The following is a 6,130-nucleotide window of genomic DNA, read 5'->3' as shown; positions in this document are numbered from 1 at the left end:
GTTTTTGCATGTTTGGTAAGTTTCTGAATTGCCGCTGAAACTGCTTTAACATTTGCCTAAACTACTTTAACAGTCGCGCGGATCTGGTAGCCTAATTGTATTATATATTTGCACATTTAGCCTATTTTGCTTTAAAGGCTATGGATAGATTTAAAGCAGGAGTCGATACATCAGCAAAAAGTTGATATCGGTCATTCTGAGCTACACGATCTTCAAAATAATCATTTGCCTCATCGTAGTGTCATTATTCAGTGATGACTGACCACGAAGTCCCATGGAGTTTCTTCCAATGCGTGACGGAAAAAACTTGGGAAAATGAGTGTCATGATACGACTAATAAGCGAATTTTCGAGGATGCACTTTGACACAATGACAGGTAGGGCCTAAAATCTAATGTTTTTTAGGAGTTTTTGATCACGCTCTTTACGGGGCAGTAGATATCACTAGGCTGAGAATACTCTTGCTTATACTAGATTAATAAAATATTCGTGGAACGGTAGAGCCGCCAGACGAATCAGTGGCACGGGTCTACGAGTTAATGGATAGAGAAGAATCTATAAATATGGGGAACGAAGAAGGACATGTAAGGGGATGCGGCCGCTTTTACGGTAATGTCCCGCGTACTTGCGAGAGTACCCCTGAAGATTGACGCCCCACGATGAGGTTATCAAAAACGAGATCTACATAGATATATACAGAAACTAATATAAATAACATTGCTTTGTTCCTGGTCGCGTCGTATGTTGCAGTTTACCATTGAGCGCTTTCAGCTTGAATGTCCTCTTATATATACATTTCCCTTTGGTTGGCGTTAAAGGCGCGCTAAGGCCGGTCGCTCTTGACGGATGTTCTTGTTCTCCATCGCTAACCTTGTTTCCGTTAACCGTCTACTAATAATGACTAGAGCATGATCGTAAATATCGAAGACAAAAATGATGGCTAGTTAAATAACATCGTTGCCTGTATAACGGCACGGCGTAAAAGCGTCACAATTGCAGTTCGCTTTAATTGTACTGGAAGAGAGCGTTTCCGTATTGTGTACCTTTATTTGTTCAACATTATACTTGCCAGCATTACCGAGTGCAGGTATCAAAGAATTAATGAGCCCTGCTGCCTCACCACTTCCAAGATCCGAACCTTTTCGATAGATTTTGCAGTCTGCTGTTTGGCCTTTGCACACCTGCCACTGCTCATTTGCCTTTTTTGTACTCGTTAGCCGTTGATGACTTCATCTTGATTGCTTGTGGCCTGCCGTCCTGAGGCTGGTCCAATTTGCGGCTGCAGCCGATTTGTAGACGTGGTCTTAAAGAAAACCGTAGTCCCACTCTCCCTGCGTGTAAGCAGCATATACCCAACGAGGTGTCGAAAGTTTATTGGCGCCGGATTTTGCTTGAACACGCTTGTTGTCCTGATTATGTGTGAACGACAGGTGACCGTCGCGCCCTTGAGCTTAAAGTAGGCTTTTAGCGTCGAGGCCAGAAAGGTTAACAGGCTTCGTCTAAACTCAGTTCACTTGATATCTCTTATTTTGTTCGAAAAATCCCTTTAACTAGTTAAACCAGTAACGGACTAGTTAAACGAATAATTTCATTGCTATTTAGTATTCTGATAATAGTGATGAGTAGACGTCCTTTACGTTGACCCTTCCAACTATTACGTCGAAGCTTATCGTTGTTTGCTATATCACAGCCCCTACCGTGCACATAACAGTCGTGGAACCCCGCGGCACCTTTAGTGTTATTACAATTGATCTAAAATGATTCGGCTTGTTCATTCTTCGACATAAACAATGTTGCAATAGCTCGAATTCAACAGGTTACCTTTGGGGCAAAATGTATTATTGATAAAGATGACAGTGATAAAGCCGTATCAGAACTCTCGATAGAATCGTGGGTGGAGACACTGTAATATTTTAACGACGAAGAAAAGTTCACTTTATATCTACAGTGAGCATTAATAAGGTTGTTGCTCGTGTTGACACGCCCTGTACATTTACTAGACTGATCGGTATACGAGCTTCACACAGTGGCTTAATAACTATCACTGAACGCCAGGAGTTGGCACTATATCTCTGTCAATTTTATATATCCTTATCCTAAGAGAAAACAAAGGTCTATTAAGTACTGAAATGTGTCGAAAGAAGCTTTTCAAACTGAATAGTCAATAATGACGTTATTCCTGTTAATGTGTTTTCATTGTCTTGCTCATTCGTTGCTTAGTGCTGACGTCTTCAATCATATTCTTTGCTGTTCTTCCTAAGGTAAATGTTTTGGGTTTTACGTCCAACATCGCCGATATTCCATTAGACAGCTGTTTCCCAACAGCTTGGATTCGATCCCCTCACGTGTGTCTTAGCTTGGCTGACAAACACGCCACCCACTACGCCATCACCGTTCTTCCTACGTGCTAATGAAGCGATATTAGTTTAATGTCCCTTTCCAAGCAATGCACTACGGTGCGTCAGCTTTTTGCCGTTCGTGAAGCTGAGGGTCGTTGTGATCCATTAGCTCCCCACTAGCCGAGGCTAACTTTTGCATATACAGCAAATCTAAAAACGGTTCTCTATTGATTACTATCATCGAGTAGAAACTATGGTACGTACGTTTAGTTCAGCTACCGCGTTCACAGCGAGAACGTTTTTATGTGTGAATGTACCTGTACCCTTCCGCATAGCTTGCTAAGCTTTGTTTCATTCATATACGTTTATGTTATTTTGAGCTGTTACAAACGAATCCGGTGCTACGTTTTCGACGAGTACCTCATACTGCCAGGTGCCTCTGATTTCATTACTATCATCGCGTTGCGTCCGAACCTACGACACTATTAGCGAACTCGGTTTATCTTCAAGGCAACGACACTTCCTTGCCTGGTTCCTTTCCGGTTAGCCGCAGAGATTAAATTATGCTTCGTCTACAACGATCGTTTCCTCTAGACGGTTGTTTTGCTGATTAAAATCCCACAGGTTGCATGTGCAATATACCACCAAGGTATTTCCAAAACTTTTTCTGACATTAAGCTATAATTCCCACGTCAATTCCCATTTTTTACCCACTTTCCGCATTTTCAATATTCGGGTGATAACTCTGTAACATGTCACATGAGAAATCCCAGTTCTAGACTACAAAGCTTTTACGCCCTAGCCTCTACTGTTTGATGATGGCAATTCATCATTGTCCTTCAGGTACCGACATCTGGTTACCTTTTCGCTGGTCTCCACTACTCCAATCTTTGATAAATTTTCACAGCGGCATAACTTTTGAGTAACAGGAACATGGCTATTGGGCCTTGATTTTTGAAACTGTTTTTTCGTATTAATTAATTACTCATAGAGTAGACTCAACCAGTTTTCACTCACATGTTCCTAGAAGATGCTTAGATGCTTAGAACAATGCTTAATGATATCATAATAATGTAAAGATGCGTCATATATTAAAATATACTAATTTATTAAAAATAGTAACATTAATGAGGTGATTCGACAGTGAAATTTCGTTTACTAGCGGCACATACATCCTAATATACATATTGAATCTAGGGAGACATTTTACAATACTACATATCTTTTCACAACAAACCTGCCGACTTACACCCAGCAGTTCGAAGCAGATCTGTCCCTAAACAACAATAGAACATCAGACATAATAGTGGTTTTAGATATTGAGCTAGTACGAAGATTAGTGATAGGTTCTGGCCACATACTTCGAAGTCACTATAAGGCTGCAAGAAACTACAGGGCATCTATCAGTATGTCTTAATAATTGGTAAATTTGCTTCCAAATTCGCGTTATATACATAATATAGGAAGAGCATACTTGCTATATCGCGCGGAGTAGTGGCCGTAAGGCTATGCGCTGCGAAGGACATGGCTAAGGGAAAAAAATAATACTTAATAGTATTTGGTCAGAAACAAAACTGGACTGCCTCTATTTGTACTAAGCATTGAGATAATCATTTAGCAATGACCTCCCTAAAACGAACCAACGACAGAGTAGAAGACCCGTATGCGACCGGCGAGTAACTTCTTCCATTCGCAAATTCCCTCGAATTTGGACCTCTACGATTTTCTGCATCCGGTATGAGATTCATACTGTCCGACTGAAAATAGTTTTTTCCTAGGTAGGTCATACAAAGTAGATTTTTCGTGTACTTATGCTATAACAGTTTTGTTGTATTTCTATCGAGATAGCTACAGTCAGCTCCAGCAACAGGCGCGCGCTTCATCCGTCCTAACTGTTTTTTCGAACGGATTCGCCTCTTTTTGCGTTCTCTGCAGCGATGAAAAAAAGTCTAAACCTTATTTTCCTCTCCCCAACTAATGGAGTTTGCGGCGATGAAGAGACGACGGGAGTACAACATTAAGCTACGACATACAGTTAACTTTATCATGGCAGACGATAACACACTTTGCCGTTCGGCCATTTTCAGTAGAAGCATAGTTGTCACCACATTTGGCCTGCTGGATGTCCTGCAAGACAAGGCGTGCCCGCTCAACCGGGCCCAATAGAACGTCTTACAAAAAACAAGGAGAACCCCAGCAGTGGCTACGCCGTAGGAGCAACGAACAGTATCGCACCCTACAGTACAACGCAGCATCAATAAGGCGCAAACATCCCGAAGTCACGCGTTGTTTCACAGCTACGGCTGTGATGGCGGAGCCCCTGACCGACTATGTTGCTAAAGGCCGGCTCTGCTAATGTTCCACTATTGTTTTCTGTCACCCTTGTCCTTTCGATACAACAGCGTCTCTCTCTGATCGCCGACACACCGTCGTTGCTCTCGCCGGGAGTGTGCTGAGCCGCACACGGTGGGAACACCATCAGTGCGGTCTATAGTCGAGACTGGTAAGATATAGTCAATCATTGGAATGATGGATCATTGAATGGATTGAAAAAGCGATCTAAACACAAATCTAAAGCTGCTACTTCACATGGCTGTATATACAAGTAAATACATGCACACGTGTATGTGTTTTATAAGTTCAATAAGGCCAGCTTGTAGGTATCAGTGTTCACCTTACGCAGGGCAGGAGGACTTTCCGTCAACTGAGAATTATAATTCGGGTAGCAAACTTTGTTATTCGACGTACGCATTCTCGAGCTTTCTGTTCGCTGAATCGCCATCTTTCGCGATATATGCTAGTTCTCATCAGTGTACTGTGTAAGTAATACGTAATATATAATCAGATTAAACTTTACGCTTATGATAATACTGATGTTGTATCAATCTCACTGTAACATGCTCGTATAAATATGAGCATTGTATAATGATAATAATGACTTGAAGACGCTATGAAGACTATCCAAGAGTCTTTTTCTTCCGTTAAAAAAGACCAAACATTTCCCGTGGAATCACGTAAGGCATCTATTTTTCTTGAATACACCGGCTCACTGTGATATACAAACCGAACGATAAATGATAATAGTCCATATTATTGTAAGCATCAACATAATTAATAACCGTATTCCCTATCTAGGTTGCCGGACTAGATTTGAGAACTTCTAATTTGAGACGAACTTTTTTTTGTAGCTCAATAGAACTGAGCTAAATAAACTGGTAAACTGGCAGCGTATCTATAGCATTGATCAATATTCTCCTTTGTTATCGAACATACAATATTAAGTCTTTTCTCGTATATCGGAGACTTTTCATTAATCGTTCTATAGAAAACAAACAAAACTTCCTGCTTGAAAACGACTTGCTCAGCTCATAATGTTCATATATCGACCATTAAGAGCAGAAACCATTTTGTTGCCTGCCAGCCCACAGGCCTACATTTCGTGCGATAAACGATAGGCAACAGTTGATTTTTCGAGCGGGCTAATAGTTATGCCGAAAAGATCAGCGAACGCAAACGACCACTGAATTGAATGAGATGCACGCAGGAGGTCATTGCTCCGTAATCCGGGCTGTCTTGTTCTAAATAGGACACCTCTTCAAAGAGCTACACCTAACATAAATCTGCCGTCCCTGTATCACACGTTAGCGCTGTGCCAAACACTCATAAACTAAGGATCCCGAGAGAAGGAGAGCAAAGTCCTAGAACCTTAAACACGTACATTAGGTTTGTCCAGCAGGTTTAGTCTATTCACTGGCCTGTGACGACTCCGATTTAGAAATATAGCTACATATA

The sequence above is a fragment of the Varroa jacobsoni genome, unplaced genomic scaffold (assembly GCF_002532875.2).
Source record: "Varroa jacobsoni isolate VJ856 unplaced genomic scaffold, vjacob_1.0 scaffold_1109, whole genome shotgun sequence".
Classification (NCBI taxonomy): Eukaryota; Metazoa; Arthropoda; class Arachnida; order Mesostigmata; family Varroidae; genus Varroa; species Varroa jacobsoni.
The sequence above is the reverse complement of the archived record's forward strand: the minus strand, read 5'-3'. Positions refer to the sequence as shown.